The sequence below is a fragment of the Chlorocebus sabaeus genome, chromosome X (assembly GCF_047675955.1).
Source record: "Chlorocebus sabaeus isolate Y175 chromosome X, mChlSab1.0.hap1, whole genome shotgun sequence".
Classification (NCBI taxonomy): Eukaryota; Metazoa; Chordata; class Mammalia; order Primates; family Cercopithecidae; genus Chlorocebus; species Chlorocebus sabaeus.
In genome coordinates, this window is record NC_132933.1 from 150,798,549 (window position 1) to 150,820,134 (window position 21,586).

The window sequence follows — 21,586 nt, forward strand, 5'->3', positions numbered from 1 at the left end:
ATACATATGTATTACATATATATATTACATATATTATGTTTATATAATATTTATTATAAAATATATATTTTATATATACACAGACACATAAGAAATATATATGTATTTATTTCTACAGGTATATATATAGAAAATTACAACCTCATTTTTAGAGATTGTTTAACTTTTTTTTTTTTTTTTTTGAGACAGAGTCTCGCTCTGTCACCCAGGCTGGAGTGCAGTGGTGTGATCTCAGCTCACTGCAAGCTCCGCTTCCCAGGATCATGCCATTCTGCTGCCTCAGCCTCCCGAGTAGCTGGGACTACAGGCGCCGCCACCATGCCTGGCTAATTTTTTGTGTTTTTTTAGTAGAGACGGGGTTTCACCGTGTTCACCAGGATGGTCTTGATCTCCTGACCTCGTGATCTGCCTGCCTTGGCCTCCCAAAGTGCTGGGATTACAGACGTGAGCTACGGCACCCGGCCGAGATTGTTTAACTTTTTAAAATGGTTATATAATAGACGTTTTGTATTTTATGTTAAAATTTAATTGATTAATTCTGAGACAAGGTCTTGCTCTGTCACCCAGGCTGGCGTGCAGTGGCGTGATCATAGCTCACTGCAGCCTTCAACTCCTGAGCTCAAGCAATTCTCCTGCCTTGGCGTCCCAAGTAGCTGGGAATACAGGCGCGCACCACCACACCCAGCTAATTTAAAAATATACATATTTTTGCAGCAATGGAGTCTCCTGTATCTTGCTCAGCCTGGTCTCGAGCTCCTGGGCTCAAGTAATCCTCCTGCCTCAGCCTCCCAAAGTCCTGGGATGACAGACGTGAGCCACTGCACCTGACCTATTTTTAAATTTTAGATGGAGGGGTACGTGCGCAGGTGTGTGATGCTGAGGTGTGGGCTCCTAATAATCCCATCACCCAGGTAGTGAGCATAGCACGCAGTAAGTAGTTTTTGAAACCTCACCACTCTCCATCCACACTCCTCTTGAAATCCCTAGTGTCTCTTTTTCTCATCCTCCTTTTTATTTATTTATGTATGAGATGGAGTCTCGCTTTGTCTCCCAGGCTGGAGTGCAGTGGCGCGATCCTGGCTTATGCAGCCTCTCTCTCCTGGGTTCAAGCGATTCTCCTGCCTCAGTCTCCCAGGTAGCTGAGATTACAGGCACGCAGCACCACGCCCAGCTAATTTTTTTGTAATTTTAGTAGAGACGGGATTTCACTATGTTGGCCAGGCTGGTCTAGAACTCCTGGCCTCAGGTGATCTACTTGTCTTGGTCTCCCAAAGTGCTGGGATTAAAGGTGTGAGCCACTGCGCCTGGCCAGAAATCTATCTTTCTATCTTTCTATCTTTCTTTTCTTTTCTTTTCTTTTCTTTCTTTCTTTCCTTTCTTTTCTTTCTTCTTTCTTTCTTTCTTTCTTTCAGAGTTTTGCTCTTGTTATCCAGGCTGGAGTACAATGGTGCAATCTTGGCTGACTGCAGCCTCTGCTTCCTGGGTTCAAGTGATTCTCCTTCCTCAGACTCCCAGGTAGCTGGGATTACTGGCACATGCCACGACGCCCAGCTAATTTTTGTATATCTAGTAGAGACAGGGTTTCACCATGTTGGCCAGGCTGGTCTCGAACTCCTGACCTCAGGTGATCCACCCGCCTCAGCCTCCCAAAGTGCTGGGATTGCAGGTGTGAGCCACCACGTCCCGCCTTTGCGTTTGTAACTCTGTCTTGCTTTCTGCATTCCAGAACCCCCAAGTAACACAGACCCTCTTCATAGGCTTATTTTGTTACTTAAGCATCTTATTTAGTGACAAGTCCTTTCGATTCTATTTCCTAATTTTTATTGGGTCAGATGCAATCTTCATATGACTTGTAACTACGCTTCCTAAATGTTGGCCACAAGTCCTTTAGGAAATATATTCTCTTTCCATTAGTTTCTCACATTCTGTGTCTTGTCTTTTCGCTTTCTTCAGAGTATTTCTTTTTTGTGTGGCTTTTCCTCCCTCACTGGAAAACATCAGGCCTATGTAAGCACCTTATAAGCCGTAAAATTGCTTTATTTGAATTTTGCAATTTAGATTTTGATTTTGACCATGGAAAAAAGACTTGTTGGCCGGGCGCGGTGGCTCACACCTGTAATCCCAACACTTTGGGAGGCCAAGGCGGATGGATCACAAGGTCAGGAGTTCAAGACCAGCCTGGCCAATACGGTAAAACCCCGTCTCTACTAAAAATACAAAAAAAAAAAAAAAATTAGCCAGGCGTGGTGGTGGGTGACTGTAGTCCGAGATACTCGGAAGGCTGAGGCAGGAGAATCGCTTGAATCCAGGAGGTGGAGGTTGCAGTGACCCGAGATCACACCGCTGCACTCCAGCCTGGGCGACAGAGCGAGACTCCATCTCAAAAACAAAAGAAAAGATAAAAAGAGAATCGTCATAGTCCCTTGGCCTCCTGTAGAAAATATCATCGTTAAATGCAATTCATCATTTTTTTTTTGAGATTATAGAAGCCACAGCACGCCATGGTTTTGTGATTTACGTGGAAGTCCATGATTTATTTTGAGTTAATTTGTATCAAAGCTAGCAGGTTGAGGTTGCGATTCATTTTTTGACGTTGCTCACTGTGTCTCCTTGCTCCAGAAATTTCAGTGAAATGGATATTCCTCCTCCATTAAATTACTTTTGCTCCGTTGTCAAAAACTAGTCGGACATAATTCTAGGTTCCTGTTTCTGGGTTCTCTATGCTGTTCCATTTATTTATGTGTCTTATCTTTGTTCCGTGCCATACTCTCTCCATTTTATCACAGCAATATAATAAGCCCAAAACGTGTGTGATCTCTGTCACTTAATTCTTTCTCAAAATGGTTTCGACTCGCTTTTCCATTGCTTTATACATGTTACAATAATCTTTTCTACGTATATTTTTTAAAAAAATTTCTAGGTATATTTTTTAAATGCTTGGATTTTTATATGAATTTTGTTTCTTTGTTTCTTGAGACGGATTCTCGCTCTGTCGCCCAGGCTGGAGTTTAGTGGCCCCGTCTTAACTCACTGCAACCTCCACCTCCCGAGCTCAAGCAATTATTTCTGCCTCAGCCTCCCAAGTAGCTGGAATTACAGGCGCCTTCCACGACACCCAGGTAATTTTTGTATTTTTATTAGAGACGTGGTTTCATCGTGTTGGCCAGGCTGGTCTCAAACTCTTGACCTCAGGTGATCCGCCTGCCTCAGCCTCCCAAAGTGCTGGGATTGCAGGCGTGAGCCACTGCGTCCAGCCTGAATTGTGTTAACTCTGTAAATCAGTTTATGGAGAACGGACATCTTTACTGTAGTGAATGTACTCCATGAACCTACTATACCTTTCCTTTATTTGGGTCGTCTTTGATGTTTTTCATGAGAATTTTATGATTTTTATCATGCAGAACTACATATGCTTGGTGAGATTTATATATAAGTATCTCATTCTCTTTGGAGCAATTTAAAATAGTTTGTTTTTTCTTTGAGACAGAGTCTCACTCTGTAGCCCGGGCTGGAGTACAATGACACGATCTCGGCTCTCTGCAACCTCCGTCTCCTGGGTTCAAGTGATTCTCCTGCCTTATCCTCCCAAGTAGCTGGGAATACAAGCACCTGCCACCTCGCCCAGCTAATTTTTTTTGTATTTTCTGTAGAGACCGGGTTTCACCATGTTGGCCAGGCTGGTCTCAAACTGCTGAACTCAGATGATCCACTCACCTCGGCTTCCCCAAGTGCTGGGATTACAGGCGTGAGCCACCACACCTGGCCTAAAATAGTATTATATTTTGTATTTTGGTTTCCCCTTGTTCATTGTATCTGTATAGAAATACAATGGATTTTTATACATGTATCTTGTATCCTGTGAACTTATTGAGCTCATTTATTAGTTCTAGAAAGTTTTTTTCCAGATTATTTGACATTTTCTATCAAGACAATTATATCATCTTCAAATAGAGACAATTTTTTTTCTTTATTTCCATGAGGGTTTGGTTTTACTCTTTGACTATTGTTTGTATATTTTCTTCATAATGATTTTTTTAAAGCCAAATGATGTTTGGATCCTTCATATACTTCCCTGAACCCCATCCTGGAAAATCCCTCAAGATACACCTGCTTCCAAGGAGCAGGTGCTTTAAACGCTGCTCCGTGACCACGTGACTTACCCAACCCTTGCAAATGCTTCCAGAAAATGTCTGTCTTTAGTCTTTTGCTGATACGTTTAATCAATTCACCAGTGTAAAATTTTTTATTCATAATGTAAATAAACCAGAGTTTCCCTGTGACTTTTTCCGCTTATGGTGGCTCACGCCTGTCATCCCAGCACTTTGGGAGGCTGAGGCAGGCAGATCACGAGGTCAGGAGATCGAGACCAGCCTGGCCAATATGGTGAAACCCCGTCTCTACTAAAAATACAAAAATTAGCTGAGTGTAGTGGCAGGCGCCTCTAGTCCCAGCTACTCAGGAGGCTGAGGCAGGAGAAGCGTTTGAACCCGGGAGGCGGAGGTTGCAGTGAACCAAGATCATGCCATTGCACTCCAGCCTGGGCAACAGCACGAGACGACGTCTCAAAACAAGAAACAAAAAACATCATTGTCAATATTCATCTTCGGTTTGAGCCTCCGTTTCTTTTTCCTTTAAATGAAATTGCTTAAGAGCAGATGTTTTTCAGCACTTTATTCCTCCCTCCCAGTTCTCTTTATTTCTCCTGCTTGATTAAAAATCTTAAATAATACCCATCATGTTGGCACCAGACTCTCGTTGCCGAAACCTCATTTGGCTAAGCTGGTGCTGTGATCTCCCGGGTCTCCTAATGACATGCTTAAGCATGCGCTGCTCGGTGTGTGCAGAGGAAGCTGTGTCCCTTACGTGGATCGGTCAGAAACGAACACAACGGCTCCCCTACCAGTAGGATGCCCCGGGCTGGGCTCTGCCTGTCGGCTCCCTGATGGCAGGTGGCTATGCCATTTCTCATGCTGCCTTCTTGGAATTGTAGCCAGAGTGCATCCACAAAATAATTCTATGGCATGCTGAATTACAGCCCCCAGTCGTATACAGGTCCTTCTCCTTAAAACCCATGAATAGCCTGTAATGAGGCTGAGGTGGGTGGATCACCTGAGGTCAGGAGTTCAAGACCAGCCTGGCACACATGGCGACACCACGTCTCCACTAAAAATATACAAATTGGCCGGGCACGGTGGCTCACGCCTGTAATCCCAGCACTTTGGGAAGCCGAGGTGGGTGGATCACAAGGTCAGGAGCTCGAGACCATCCTGGCTAACACAGTGAAACCCTGTCTACTAAAAATACAAAAAAAAAAAAAAAAAATTAGCCGGGCGTGGTGGCGGGTGCCTGCAGTCCGAGCTACCCAGGAGGCTGAGGCAGGAGAATGACGTGAACCCAGGAGGCAGAGTTTGCAGCGATTCGAGATTGCACCACTGCACTCCAGCCTGGGCGACAGAGCAAGACTCCGTCTCAAAAAAAAAAAAAAAAGGAAAAAAGAAAATTAGCTGGCTGTGGTGGTGCGAGCCTGTAATCCTGGCCACTCAGGATGCCAAGGCAGGAGAATCGCTTGAACCTGCGAAGTGGAGGTTGCAGTGAGCCGAGATCATGCCACTGCACTCCAGCTTGGGCGACAGAGCGAGACTTCATCTCAAAAACAAAGATAAGCCAACAAACAACAGCAATAAAGCATGAATAGGGTTACATTATACGGTAACGGACTTTAAAGATGCAGTTCAGTTAATGAAGCATGAATAGGGTTACATTATACGGTAACGGACTTTAAAGATGCAGTTCAGTTAATGATCTTGAGATGGGAGGATGATATTGGATTATTGACGTGGATCCTCCATGTCATCATCAGCATGTTTCTAAGAAGGAGGCAGAGGGAGAGTGGACTAGCAAGAGAGTACACGATGTCAGGACTAAAACGAGGTACGATGTTGCTGGCTTTGAAGACGGAGGAACGGGCGACAGACCAAGAAATGAAAGGAATACGGCTCTGAAAGCTGCACAACGCAAAGGAACAGCTTCTTCCCTAGAGCCTCCAGAAGAGACACTGCCTGCTGACACTGTGATTTTAGCCTAGGGAGGCTCTTTGTTACAGTTCTGACCTCCAGAACTGTAGGACCATATACTGATGTTGTTTCAGCTCGATAAAATGATAACTTATTACAGCAGATAGCGCTTCCTATAGCCACCCTTACTGAGACTTCAGTTGGAGCCTTTTTGGACAATGTGATCATTGGAGTTCTCCCCTTGCCATCAAAGTGACAGCTTTCAGCCTGCTGTTGGGGAAGAGATGATGGCTGCCCACGGGGTCTGCCTTCCATCACAGGCTTCTATGCAAAGAGGTTTTGTTTGTGTCTTTGATGTTGTTGTTGTTTGAGACAGAATCTCGCTCTGTCACCCAGTCTGGAGTGCAGTGGTGCAATCTTGGCTCACTGCAACCTCCGCCTCCCGGGTTCAAGGGATTCTCTTGCCTCAGCCTCCTGAGTAGCTGAGACTACAGGCGCCCGCCACCACGCCTGGCCAATTTTTGCATTTTTAGTAGAGACGGGGGTTTACCATATTGGTCAGGCTGGTCTCCAACCCCTGACCTCAGGTGATCCACCCACCTCAGCCTTCCAAAGTGCTGGGATGACAGGCGTGAGCCACCGCACCCGGCGTATATGCAAGGAGTTTCTAAGAAAGAGTGTGTTCAAGGAAGAGTATCAGGTAATGTTTTTTGAGAACTCACAACCTGCAGAGGCAGCAGTAAACATGTCTGATGCACTTTCCTTTGAATGTTCAATTGGGTTAGTGTAAGAATCCCACCATTCCGGGCTCCCATGTCTTCTATTGTAGACGTACCACCTCTGGCTTTGCAGAAGAAACCATCTGCAATAGAAATGACAGCAATGTCCATATGATCATTCCCTTTTATCATGAGAACAGCTGATGCCTCTTGAACTGTGCGTACCGGATCGAATCCTCACAAAGGGAAAGTCGGAGATGGGAGATCAGCCTCCTCTGCAAGGTCAGGCAGGAGTCGTGTACCAGCTAAGCAGTAACTCCAACCTGCGTGGATCTCGCCGCAAAGCACAGGCTAATGTTAACCCCCAGGCCATTTTCATGTCCATCCAGTCTCTGGGACACATCGCGTGTCATTTACATCAAGACTGAGCTTGCAGGAGGGGAGGTTTTATCCTGACAGGACAGACCTTCTAGGTGTTCAGGCTGATCTCCAACCATTACCTCCACTCAGGTGTGTGGTAAATCCCCAGTTTCTAGGAGCCCCGTGTCACTCGGACCTAATTCGCTTGCTCCCTGCGTACTCTCTGGCTGCGTCTGTTTTGTGTTGCTGTGAAGGAATCTCTGAGGCTGGATAATTTATAAAGAAAAGAGGTTTATTTGGCTCATGATTCTGCTGGCTGGAAAGTTCAAGATTGGACATGTGCACCTGGTAAGGGCCTCGGGCTGCTTCCACTCAGAGCGAGAGGGTGTATTCTTCTGTTTTCACGCTGCTGATAAAGCCATACCTGAGACTGAGGTTGTTTTGGACTTACAGGTCCACATGTCCAGGGAAGCCTCACAATCATGGTGGAAGGCAAGGAGGAGCAAGTCACGTTTTACGTGGATGGCAGCAGATCTCGTGAGATCCGTCCGTTATCATGAGAACAACATGAGGAAGACTCGCCCCCATAACTCAGTCATCTCCCATTGGATCCCTCCCACAACCCATGGGAATGATGGGAGCTGGAAGATGAGATTTGGGTGGGGACACAGAGAGGAAGGGGAGCCGTGTGTGCAGAGGCCACATGTAGAGACAGGACGCAAGAGAGAGAGTGGGGAGCGTCCAGGCTCTTTGGAACAGCCAGCTTTCGTGGGAACTCATAAGAGAGACACTCTCAAGGATGAACACACTAATCTGTGCATGAGGAATCCACTCCTGTGACCCAAACACCTCCCATGACTCCCCACTTTCAGCATTGGTGATGAAACTTCAGCACGAGGTATGGAAGGGTACAAACATCCCAACCATAGCGTTTCTGTCATATCAGAAAAGCAGATCTGAAGTGGAAATGATGCATTCTCTGCCTCTCACCAGCATCATGATTTTCAGACTCTGGAAAGTTTGCTTTGGCCTGTTGTGGGTTTGCTCTGTCTTTTCGATAAATGTATCTCTAGCAACAACAGTGGCTTCTCCCTTGCGAATGCCTTACGAGAAGTGAGGTAAACACAGTGTAGTAGAAATATCGGGATGCAGCAGGAGCGCCTCAGAAAATGAGATCCTGTCCTCCAGAATCTCCTTTCGTCATTGGTGCTGGTGCGATTCATCTTTCCTTGCTTTGCAGTAGAGACGTAAACAAACTTCAAACCCAACGGGCATCCCTGGTTGCTCCCTCCCCTCTGTCCAGTTAGTGACAGTGTGAGCCATCCTCCTTTTTTTCTGGTCCTAGCGGTCTAGCAGGAGACAGCATGCCTGAGTCTGGAGAAATCCCACTGGAAGAGTCCTGCATGGTAAAGAACCTCCTGGCTCCTCCCGAGAAAGAAAAACGGCAGTCTTCTAAGGTACTGGCCTATGACGTAGCTCCCATTAGTCAGACGCATGTGCCCCAGACTTGGAATCAGGCACAAGAACGTGGCTATAGTCTGGATGATGGCGCCTCTGCCAAATTCACGTGCCGGAACTTAACCCCCCAGATAATGGGTATTAGGAAGCGTGGGCCATCAGGAGGTAGGATGACTGCCCTCATGCATGAGCTTGGGAGATTCCGCTGGCTCCTTCTGCCCCTCTGCCATGTGAGAACACCAAGAACGCACCATCTCTGAAGCAGAGAGAGAGCAAGCCCTCAGCAGACACTACGCAGCCCTCAGCAGATGGAGGCTGAGAACTGGGAGAAGGGTCTGTCTCTATTGCTTGAGCTTATGGATGGCAGGAGGCATCGGGGTCTAAGGTGAGACTCCTTGTGTTTGAATCTTCCATGTATCTTAAAAAGTCATGAAAGGAACAAGACTCCGTTCACACACTCTTTTAAGTTCCTTCTTCTTCTTCCTTCTTTCTTCTTTCTCTTCTTCTTCCCCTTCTTCTTCTTCCCCTTCTTCTTCTTCCCCTTCTTCCTCCTTCTTCCCCTTCTTCCCCTTCTCCATTCTTCTCCTTCTTCCCCTTCTTCCCCTTCTTCCCCTTCTTCTTTTTCTTCTTCTTTCTTCTTCTTCTTTTCTTCTTCTTTCTTCCTTCTTCTTCCTTCTTCTTCCTTCTTCTTTCTTCCTTCTTCTTCTTTCTTCTTCCCCTTCTACTACTTCTTCCTTCTTCTTCCTTCTTCTTCCTCCTCCTCCTTCTTCTTCCTCCTTCTTCTTCTTCTTCCTCCTTCTTCTTCTTCCTCCTCCTCCTCCTCCTCCTTCTTCTTCCTTCTTTCTTCTTCTTCTCCTCCTCCTCCTCCTCCTCCTTCTTCCTTCTTCCTTCTTCGTTTGTTTGAGATGGAGTCTTGCTCTGTCACCCAGGCTGGAGTGCAGTGGCATGATCTTGGCTCACTGCAGCCTCCATCTCCCAGGTTCAAGTGATGTTCCTCCCTCAGCTTCCCAAGTATCTGGGACTACAGGCGCCCGCCACCACACTCGGCTCATTTTTGTATTTTTATTAGAGACAGGGTTTCACCGTGTTAGCCAGGATGGTCTTAATCTTTTGACCTCGTGATCCACCCGCCTCGGCCTCCCAAAGTACTGGGATGACAGGCGTGAGCCACCACACCTGGCCCCTAGTTCCCTCTTCTATAAAATGCAGGAATGATAATATAGGTTGACCGTTCCTCATCTGGAAGTCCAAAACCTGAAATGCTCCAAAACCTGAAACTATTTGAGCACCAGTGCGGTGCCACAAGTGGAAAATTACAGTGATACTAAGGTGGTATGTGTTGGGAGGACTCTTTGTTCGTTGACGAAGGACAGGGAACTCTTGACCTTATGTGCAAAGTCACAGTCAAAATGCAGTCAGAACTTTGTTATATGCACAAAATTGTTAAAATGTATAAAATTATGTTCAGGTCATCTGTATAAGATGCTTATGAGGCTGGGTGTGGTGGCTCATGCTTGTAATTCCAGCACTTTGGGAGGCCGAAGCAGGTGAATCATTTGAGCTCAGAGGTTCGAGACCAGCCTGACCAACATGGTGAAACCCTGTCTCCACTAAAAGTTCAAAAAAATTAGCCAGGTGTGGCGGCATGCACCTGTCATCCCAGCTACTGGGAGGCTGAGGTAGGAGAATCCCTTAAACCTAGGAGGCGGAGGTTGCAGTGAGCTGAGATCGTGCCACTGCACTCCAGCCTGGGGGACAGAGCAAGACTCTATCTCAAAAGAAAAAAGAAAGAAAAAGATGCATGTGAAACATAAACAAATTTTGCATTTAGACAAGAGCCCGATTCCAAGATATCTCATTAAATATACAAATATAACAAAATCTGAAAAAATAAAATGTTTGAAACACTTCCAGTCCCAGGCATTTCAGATAAAAGATCCTCAACCTGTATTAACTTTCTGGTTTTCTGGGAAAATAAAATGAATGGTTTTAAATCAAGAATTGGACACAGGACTTGGTTCTTAGTAAGTGCTCAGAATGTTCTTGTCATTCTTATTATAGTCCTCAACAATCCTAACAATTATTCAATATTTCTACCTACTTGTCAAGAGCAGGAACAAATTCAATCTTTTCCATGTATGCACTCCTCTTCGTTTGCTGATTTCTCTATAAAATACCCATGCGCTTTTTTTCCCCCAATAGGTTTTTGGGCCCATCTGCTCTTTGTTTTGCAGAAGGGAATTAGAAGAAAAAGGTTTAGGCTGGCATCACCAAAAATCTTTTCTCTCTCTAAAAGTTATTCTTATTTTCCACCAGTCTCTGACAGCATCTTTATCTTCACCGAAAAGAATCCATGTGGAAAATGCCTTCCCTTCCACACAGTTCACTGGAGACGTGAAAACCTGCAACTGACATTCCTGGCTTTACTCAAGTTTCTGAGGAAAGGGCTCAGCAGAGAAATAATTCCTTCCAGGGACTTCAAGCTGTGACCTTGGGAACTGAAATCAGGAGACAAAGGGAACGGGTGTTCGCCTTCACCTCATGAAAGGTGAATGATGTTCTGCAGTCACAATGACTTATGTATTTCCTTCCTTCCTTCTTCCTTCCTTTCCTTCCTTTCCTCCCTCCCTCCCTCCCTCCCTTTCCTCCCTCCCTCCCTCCCTCCCTTTCCTCCCTCCCTCCCTCCCTTTCCTCCCTCCCTCCTTCCTTCCTTCCTTCTTATTCCTGTTTCTTTCTTTTTCTTTCTTTTGGAAACAAAATTTTCCTTCCTTCCTTCCTTCCTTCCTTCCTTCCTTCCCTCCTTCCCTCCTTCCCTCCTTCCCTCCTTCCTTCCCTCCTCCCTCCTTCCTTCCTCCCTCCATTCCTTCCTTCCTTCTTGTTCCTGTTTCTTTATTTTTCTTTCTTTTGGAAACAGAACCTTCCTCCCTCCCTCCCTTCCTTCCTTCTTCCTTCCCTCCTTCCCTCCTTTCTTCCTTCCTTCCTTCTCTCTCTTTATCTCTCTTCTTTCTTTCCTTCTTTCTTTCTCTTTCTTTCTTTTCTCCTTCCTTTCTTTTTGAGACAGTTTCCTTCCTTCCTTCCTTCCTTCCTTCCTTCCTTCCTTCCTTCCTTCCTTCCTTCCTTCCCTCCCTCCCTCCCTCCCTCCTTCCTTCCTTCTTATTCCTGTTTCTTTTTCTTTCTTTTGGAAACAGAATTTTCCTTCCTTCCTTCCTGTTTCTTTCTTTTTCTTTCTTTTGGAAACAGAACCTTCCTTTCTTCCTTCCTTCCTTCCTTCCCTCCCTCCCTCCCTCCTCCCCTCCTTCCCTCCTTCCTTCCTTCCTTCCACAGAGTTGGGACAGAGTCTCGTTCTGTCGCCCAGGCTGGAGTGCAGTGGCGATCTCGGCTCACTGCAAGCTCCACCTCCCAGGTTCACGCCATTCTCCTGCCTCAGCCTCCCTAGTATCTGGGACTACAGGCGCCCGCCACCATGCCTGGCTAATTTTTTGTATTTTTAGTAGAGACGGGGTTTCACCATGTCAGCCAGGATGGTGTCGATCTCCTGACCTTGTGATCCACCCACCTCGGCCTCCCAAAGTGCTGGTTTTACAGGTGTGAGCCACCGCGCCTGGCTGTCACTGGCCATTTTTAATTTTTTGTTTTCTTTTTTCAGATGGAGTCTCACACTGTCACCCAGGCTGGAGTGCAGTGCTGCAATCTCTGCTCACTGTAACCTCCACCTCCTGGGTTCTAGCGATTCTCTTGCCTCAGCCTCCCAAGTGGCTGGGGTTACAGGTGCCTGCCACCACGCCCAGCTAATTTTTGTATTTTTAGTAGAGACAGGGCTTCACCATGTTGGCCAGGCTGGTCTCAAACTCCTGATCTCAGGTAATCCGCCCACCTTGGACTCCCAAAGCATTGGGATTACAGGTGTGAGGCACCGTGCCCGGCCCATTTTAAATTATTGTAGTATTCTATTTTTAAACTCGCATCCCTTAAACCTATTTAGTTCTTATTTTTAGTCACCGCCAACACTAGGACATAAAACCACAATAACTTCAGCAGTTTATAAAACCCTTGAAATTTGAACACCTGTAAGAACCAACCATCTGAGATGATTTAAACCACACTTATTTGAAATTAGAGAATGAATTGCAGAATCCCTTTAGAACTGTGGACTTCTTCAGCCCACCAGAGGTTATCGATTCTTTATCTACTTTATCTACCGTCTTATCAGTCCATCAGTGGGAAATAAATCCGCATTTGTTGAACAGCCTGCTGACCAAATTAATGAATATGCCGTGGTGCTTTCTTGCAATTCTGTGGCTTAATTAAGGATCTTTAAAAATATTAGTTTTTCGGCCGGGCATGGTGGCTCACGCCTGTCATCCCAGCACTTTGGGAGGCCGAGGCGGGTGGATCACCCGAGGTCGGGAGTTCGAGACCAGCCTGACCAACGTGGTGAAACCCCCGTCTCTACCAAAAATACAAAATTAGTCAGGCATGTTGGTGCATGCCTGTAGTCCCAGCTACTTGGGAGGCTGAGGCAGGAGAATCACTTGAACTTGGGAGGCAGAGGTTGCGGTGAGCCAAGATTGTGCTGTTACACTCTAGCCTGGGCAACAAGACTGAAACTTCATCTCAAAAAAAAAAAAGTAGTCTTTCATCCAGTTTTTTAAATAAAAAACTTTATGAAAAAATACTAGTTTTCCATGCTGTTTTTTAAGAAATTTGTGGTCTATATTAAAAGATTAAGTCCTGACCTGATAGGAGCTGGAGCATATAAATACATAGAATAGCAGGGGGTTTTCTGTTCTTTATTGATTGTGCTTGTTTGTTTTCGATGCCCTCTGATACAGTAAGTGACCTTTCTCTACCCAGACAATGCTTCAGTGTATACCAGCTCATAGAACGAGAAGAAGTTCGCACGGGCACGCCAGCACGATCTTCAGAATCCCTGCGCTTAAACACAATGGCCCTGCCGGCTTTTGAGACCAGACGCCAAGAACTTATTCTTTCCCTGATACTATTGTTCCTCATAATGTCTTTGACATTGGAATTCAATTGAAGAAAAAGAGAGAGCGAGGGGGGATGCTGGTGGCGTTTGACAATTTGTCAAGGAGTATCAAAAACTACTTACTACAGAAGTAGAAATTTCAGAGGGTAGCTCTAAACCCAACTGTTCCAGTAGGATACTCACTTTACGGTGGGCGGGGGGGGGGTCTTAAAAGCCTCACAGTTCAGTTGGGTCTTAAGAGTCTCACAGGTGGGTCAGGTGCGGTGGCTTCCACCTGTAAAACCAGCACTTTGGGAGGTCGAGGCGGGTGGATCACCTGAGGTTAGGAGTTCAAGACCAGCCTGACTAACATGCTGAAACCCTGTCTCTACTAAAAATACAAAAATTAGCCGGGCGTGGTGGCAGGTGCCTGTAGTCCCAGCTACTCGGGAGGCTGAGGCAGAAGAATTGCTTGAACCCGGGAGGCAGAGATTGCGGTGAGCCAAGATCGCACCACTGCACTCCAGCCTGGGCGACAGGGCAAGACTCTGTCTTAAAACAAAAAAAAGGATCTGACAGTTCATCAGGGTTCTTGCACGAGACAATGAGGATAAGGGTAGGTGAGCACGTGGAAAGGGTGAGAACAGGTCAATTGTGTTGGAGAAAAGAAGAAAGACAGAAAAGCCAGAAGATCGCCTAGGAGGTCAACCTGCCCCAGCAGATACAAAACTACAGCCAGCAGAGACCCCTGACCTGTGCACAGCTTTTTCCATCCTTTATTTAAATAGAAAAAAAGTTTTAATAAACATGAAAATCATAAATCCCTATTTACGTAAATAATATATCCTGGTCTTATTCTTAGAACCATTGGTTTTTCACAGCTCATTAAGGAAGCTGGGGGAGGTGACTCACGCCTGTCATCCTGGCACTTTGGGAGGCCAAGGCAGGCAGATCACGAGGCCAGGAGTTCGAGACCAGCCTGACCCACACAGTGAAACTCCGTCTCTACTAAAAATACAAAAATTAGCTGGGCGTGGTGGTGGGTGCCTGTAATTCCAGCTACTCGGGAGGCTGAGGCAGGAGAATCGCTTGAACCCGGGAGGTGGAGGTTACGGTGAGCCAAGATCACACCACTGGACTCCAGCCTGCCAACAGAGCAAGACTCCGTCTCAAAATAAATAAACAAATAAATAAATACACATAAAGAACTTGGTCCTCAGTCAGTCGGTGGCAGGATAGAATCTCCAGGGGCCGCTCTGTTCTTACCCGGTAATGAAAATTTAGCCATCAGAGAGGGGTCAGAACGGCTGACTTCTCATACACCCGGAAGGCTGAGAATACCTTTATGCTTGTTTTCCCTCCTCATCAGCGAATAAGTCCATTGCTACTTTCTAAGTGTCTTGGAGATGTTTATATTACAGTTTTGCATTTTGTGACAAGTTCTATAGAATCTACTTTTGGCCAGGAGCCTGGAAACCTACCTTCCTCACACGATGTCTCAGGCCTGTTCACAGCCACTGAGTCCACACCATGTTTTAAACACCCGGCATTGAGTAGAAGCTCAGCCATGGAAAGCAGTTCTTTTCCTCACGGTTTTGCCCTCCAATGATAGACAAGGCAGCTTTCATGTACAAGAGACGTGGATTTCTGCAAGATATAATTAATACTTTGTCACTTTCTGCTCTGAAAGTTGCCTTTGTTTATTGCACTGCAAAATTGAAAGTTGGCAAGGTGAGAAGTAGTTTCCTGTGACAATACATTGTGATTTTTTTTTTTTTTTTTCCTATAAGAAATGTAAGATGACAGCCAGGCGTGGTGGATCCTGCCTGTCATCCCAGCACTTTGGGAGGCCGAGGCCGGCAGATCACCTGAGGTCGGGAGTTCAAGACCAGCCTGGCCAACATGGTGAAACCCCATCTCTATCAAAAATATAAAGACTTACCTGGGTGTGGTGGCGTCATCCCAGCTACTCGGGAGGCTGAGGCAGGAGAATCGCTGGAACCCGGGAGGCGGAGGTTGCAGGGAGCTGAGATCGCACCATTGCACTCCAGCCTGGGCAACACAGCAAGACTCCATCTAAAAAAAAAAAAAAAAGAAATTTCAGATGAGATGACGGCTAAAGTTTTAGGAACAAAGAGTGACACTGTGAAGGCTATGGGGGAAATCCCACTGTTTAAATGTAGGGAAGAGGTGGAGAAAAGGGAGAGGAAGCAAGGAGCCCAGAAACACACAGCAAGCAGACACGCCCAAGTTCAGAAATAGTCTGAAAAGGTTCACTTGCTTCGTTCCAAGAAAAACCCAAATGTACCTGGATTCAGAGAAGTCATTTAGTCCATGATTTGCTTTTTTTTTTTTTTTTTTGGAGAGACACTGTCTTGCTCTGTCTCCCAGGCTGGAGTACAGTGGCGTGATCTCAGCTCACGGCAACCTCTGCCTCCTGGGTTCAAGCGATTCTCCTGCCTCAGCCTCCCCAGAAGTAGTTTCCTGTGACAATACATTGTGATTTTTTTTTTCCGGTAAGAAATTTAAGATGACAGCCAATCCGTAGCTGGGATTACAGGCACCTGCCACCACAGCTGGCTAATTTTTGTATTTTTTGTAGAGATGGGGTTTCACCATGTTGGCCAGGCTGGTCTCGAACTCCCGACCTCGGGTGATCCACCTGCCTTGGCCTCCCAAAGTGCTGGGATTATAGGCGTGAGCCACCAACCTGGCTAATTTTTGTATTTTTAGTAGACATGGGGTTTTAGCATGTTGGCCAGGCTGGTGTTGAACTCCTGACCTCAGGCTATGCACCCGCCTCGGCCTCCCAAAGTGCTGGGATGACAGGCGTGAGCCACCGCACCCGGCCAGAGGCTGTGAGTTTCTGATGTGAATTTTTGTTTTGACTTCATATGCGCCACGGACAAATGTATCCCCCCCCTTTGATGACTCCGAATTCCTTATCCGGTCATTTTCTTCTCGGATCTTAGCAAGACTTTTTTTTTTTTTTTTTAAATGTTAACCCTTGTCTCTTTGAGCCAAATCAAATACATTAATTATTGGAGCCAGGAGAACGGTTATAAAAGGGTCTGGGACAAGGATTAACATTCTCCCTTTCTTGGCTGGTCTCTTTTGTCCTGAAATCTTACTTTGTCTCATTCATAGTAAAATACGTATTTTTCACACTCCTCCCTTCCTTTAGCAAACGCCAGAGGCTTCGATGCATTGAGAGCAGACGCTGCTCATTATTTGTAATTATTTGTAATTATCCCCTCAGCCCAATGCAAGAAGAGGGTCCCGTGGGTGAGGCAGGCTGTTCACGAAAACGCCAGCGTTTTTATCACCATCCATACCATCTCCGCTCTTTGCTCCACTCCCCCGACGATCCTGGCTTCCCCCAGCAGGATAATTACTGGGTTATTACACTTGAACTCTGGCTGCTCTCCACAAAAAAAATGTATCCTGTCCTCCTGGCACATGGCCATTCCGATTTTAAATAGCCGGGGACGGCCCTCCTCGCTCACGTTTTCTGCCCTGAGGATACTGTTGTCATTTGCTAGCGGGGGAAATGTGGCCGTGCATCCGAGTCCAGATTCCAGGAACCCCAGATGCTCCGATTTGTGTTCAGGCTGCTCTGGGGACGTGACAGCACATTTTTTGTGTGGTTGTGGTTGACGGTTTTGTGCGTGATTTGCATCTCCCATCCTTTTTCTACCTGTGACTTCTCATCCAGGAGGTCATGGGAATGGACGCTGATTTCAGCATTTCGACTTTTTGTTTTTTAAGTAAAAATGCATATATTGGCCGAGTGCGGTAGCTCATGCCTGTCATCCCAGCACTTTGGGAGGCTGAGGTGGGTGGATCCCTTGAGGTCAGGAGTTCGAGACCAGCCTGGGCAACATGCGGAAACCCCGTTTCTACTAAAAATACAAAAATTAGCCGGTGATGGTGGCAGGTGCCTGTAATCTCAGCACTTTATGAGGGCAAGGCAGGGAGATCACCTCAGGTCAGGAGTTCAAGACCAGCCTGGCCCACATCGCAAAACCCCATCTGTAGTAAAAATACAAAAGTTAGGCGGTGTGATGGTGGGTGTCTGTAACCCCAAGTACTTGGGAGGATGAGGCAGGGGAATCACTTGAATCCAGGAGGCAGGGGTTGCAGTGAGCCAAGATCACAGCACTGCACTCCAGCCTGGGCGACAGAGCGAGACTGTGTCTCAAAAAAGAAGAAATAAGCCAGGCTTGGTGGCTTATGCCTGTAATCCCAGCGCTTTGGGAGGTCAAATTGGATGGATTACGAGGTCAGGAGTTCGAGACCAGCCTGACCAACATGGCAAAACCCTGTCCCTAGTAAAAATACAAAAATTAACCAGACGTGGTGGTGGGCACCTGTATCCCCAGCTACTCAGGAGGCTGAGGCAGGAGAATCACTTGGACCCAGGAGGCAGAGGTTGCAGTGAGCCAAGATCATGTCACTACACTCCAGCCAGGGCGACAGAGCAAGACTCCATCTCAAACTACAAGAAATAGGCCAGGCGTGGTGGCTCATGCCTGTAATCCCAGCACTTTGGGAGGTCGAGGTGAGTGGATCATGAGATCAGTAGTTCAAGACCAGCCTGGCCAACATGGCAAAACCCTGTCTGTAGTAAAAATACAAAAATTAGCTGGACATGGTGGTGGGTGCCTGTAACTGCAGCTACTCGGGAGGCTGAGGCAGGAGAACCACTTGAACCCAGGAGGCGGAGGTTGCAGTGAGCCAAGATAACGCCACTGCACTCCAGCCTGGGCAACAGAATGAGAGACTCTGTCTCAAAAAAAGAATAAATAAATACAATAGAAATAAAAAGAAAAATGCATGTGTCTTGATTATAAATGTCTGCGTTTCATAGCTCACCTTAGCTAGGCTGTTTGCATTTGGTTGGTTTGTTTGAGAGGCAGTTTTGCTCTTGTTGCTCAGGGTGGAGTTCAGTGGTCCGATCTAGGCTCACTGCAAGCCTCCACCTTCCAGGTTCAAGCGTGGAACCTCAGTTCTCAGTGTTCTCAGAACCTCAGTGCCTCAGCCTCCCGAGTAACTGGGATGACAGGTGCCCGCCACCGCACCTGGCTAATTTTGTATTTTTAGTAGAGACGGGGTTTCTCCCTGTTGGTCAGGCTGGTCTGGAACTCCCGACCTCAGGTGATCCGCCGGTCTCGTCCTCCCAAGGTGCTGGGATGACAGGCGTGAGCCACTGTGCCTGGCTGGGCTGTTTGCATTTTGAAGCCAAGGGCAGAGTTGACAGACGATGGAAAGGAACCTGGAGTTGGAAGAAGCCGTGTACAGAGAACGTGACACACAAGACGTCCCTGCCGTGTGGTGGCTCAGATGGCTACCGGGATCTCCCAGGCCTTCAGGCTCTGCTCCATCCCTCCAAACTCTTCATCTACCTTCTGCGACAGTCTGAGGACTTCCTGAGTTTTCCGGGGCTCCCCAGGGGACGTAAACCCCTGGGAGTCAAGCTTCCCTGATGGTATTTCTTTTTTGTGTCCTGTTGAGCTGCAAGGGGGGTTTCTGTGTCTTCCTCTGTGTCTACAAAACAAGTAAGGAAATGCCTCAAAAACCATGCAGGACAAAGGAACCAAAAGGCCAAGCATCACACTCACAAAGGATGCATCAACGTGGCAGGTGCACATCAAAGTGTGGGACACAGGAGCCGGGAACTCAGGCTTATTCCAGCATCTCAACTTTTTTTTTTCTTTTTTTTTTTTTTTTGAGATGGAGTCTCGCTCTGTCCCCCAGGCTAGAGCGCAGTGGCGCGATCTTGGCTCAATGCAAACTCCACCTCCCGGGTTCACACCCTTCTCTTGCCTCAACCTCCTGAGTAGCTGGGACTAAAGGCGCCCGCCATCATGCCCGGCCAATTTTTATTTGTATTTTTAGTAGAGATGGGGTTTCACTGTGTTAGCCAGGATGGTCTTGATCTCCTGACCTTGTGATCCACCTGCCCCTGTCTCCCAAAGTGCTGAGATTACAGGCGTGAGCCACTGTGCCCGGCCTTTTTTTTTTTTTTTTTTTTTTTTTGAGACACAGTCTCACTGTGTCACCCAGGCTGGAGCGCAGTGGCACGATCTCGGCTCACTGCAACCTCCACCTCCCAGGTTCCAGCGATTCTCCTGCCTCAGCCTCCCAAGTCGCTGGGATTACAGGCGCCAGCCACCTCGCCCGACTGATTTAATATTTCTAATAGAGATGGCGTTTCTCCACGTTGGTCGGGTTGGTCTCCAACTCCTGGTCTCATGTGATCTGCCCCTGTTGGCCTCCCAAAGTGCAGGAATTACAGGCATGAGCCATCGTACCAGGCCTGATTTCAACATTTTAAAATAATGCGTATGTTGGCCAGGAGCAGTGGGTCACTCCCATGATCCCAGCACTCTGGGAGGCCAAGGCGGGTGAATTGCCTGAGGTCAGGAGTTTGAGACCAACCTGGCCAACATGATGAAACCCCATCTCTACTAAAAATACAAAAATTAACCGGGAGTGGTGGCGCATGCCTGTAATCTCAGCACTTTGGGAGGCCGAGGCGGTCACTTTGCGATCGCCTGAGGTCAGGTGTTGGAGACCAGTCTGGCCTACATGATGAAACTCCGTCTCTACTAAAAATACAAAAATTAGCCAGCTGTAGTGGCACACGCCTGTAATCCCAGCTACTCGGGAGGCTGAGGCAAGAGAATCGCTTGAACCTGGGAGGTGGAGGTTGCAGTGAGCCGAGATCGCACCATTTCACTCCAGCCTGGGCAACAAGAGCGAAACTCAGTCTAAAAAAAAAAATAATAATGCTTCTAATGGAAAATGGTTTTGTGGTTCCTCAAAAAGAAAGCATCCATATGACCCAGCAACTTCACTCCTAGGTACAGACCCCAAAGAATTAAAAACAGGAGCTCAAACAGGTACATGGTCCCGCCAGCATTATTCACAATAGTCAAAAGGCAGAGATAGCCCAAGGCTCCATCCGTGCATGAATGGATAAACAGAATGTGGCCCATGCACACAGTGGAATATTATGCAGTCAGGAAAAAGAATGGAGTACTGGCAGGTGCTATGGCGTGGATGAGCCTTTGAAAAACTTCATGTTCAGTGAAAGATGCCAGATACACCCAAGCACACACGTTGTATGCCTTAATATACATGACATGTCCAGAATAGGTAAATCCATAGAGACTCAAAGTGGCGTCGTGGTTGCCAGAGGATGAAAGAAGGGGGAATGAGGAGTAACTGCTCATGAGAATAGATCTCTCTTTGAGATAATGAAAATATTCTCAACCTAGACAGAGGTGGTGGTTGTACAACACTGTGAATGGACTAACTGCCCCCAAATTGTCCACTTTGAAACAGTTGATTTTAAGGCTGTATGAATTTCACCTCAATAAAAGATATGTCTTTATTTTGTTTTTGTTTTTTTATTATACTTTAAGGTCTGGGGTACATGTGCTATAGTGGTTTGCTGCATCCATCAACTCGTCCTTTGCATTAGGTATTTCTTCTAATGCTCTCCCTCCCCCAGCCCCCCACCTCCCGACAGGCCCCGGTGTGTGATGTTCCCCTTCCTGTGTCCATGTGTTCTCATTGTTCAACTCCCACTTATGAGTGAGAACATACGGTGTTTGGTTTTCTGTTCTTGTGTTAGTTTGCTGAAAATGATGGTCTCCGGCTTCGTCCATGTCCCTGCAAAGGACAGGAACTCATCCTTTTTTATGGCCGCATAGTATTCCATGGTGTATACTCGTGGAATATACATCATCCCTGGTCATTAGAGAATTGCAAATCAAAACCACAATGAGATATACCATCTCATGCCCATTAGAATGGCGATCATTAAAAAGTCAGGAAACAACAAATGTTGAGAGGATGCAGAGAAATAGGAACGCTTTTACACTATTGGTGGGAGTGTAAATTGGTTCAACGATTGTGGAAGACAGTGTGGCGATTCCTCAAGGACCTAGAAGCAGAAATACCATTTGACCCAGCAATCCCATTTGACCCAGCAATCCCATGATTTGGTATATACCCAAAGGATTATAAATCATTCTACTACAAAGGCATATGCACAC

The 21,586-nt window shown here is 46.6% G+C and overlaps 1 long non-coding RNA gene across 1 annotated transcript; it reads left to right on the plus strand.

Moving 5' to 3' along the window:
• The first annotated feature begins 170 nt into the window (after positions 1 to 170).
• LOC119619944 (uncharacterized) lies at positions 171 to 19,526 on the plus strand. Its single transcript, XR_005236355.2, has 4 exons — positions 171 to 3,119; positions 6,844 to 8,936; positions 10,868 to 11,099; positions 13,406 to 19,526. It is a non-coding gene; the product is annotated as an uncharacterized lncRNA (long non-coding RNA).
• The last annotated feature ends 2,060 nt before the right edge of the window (positions 19,527 to 21,586 follow it).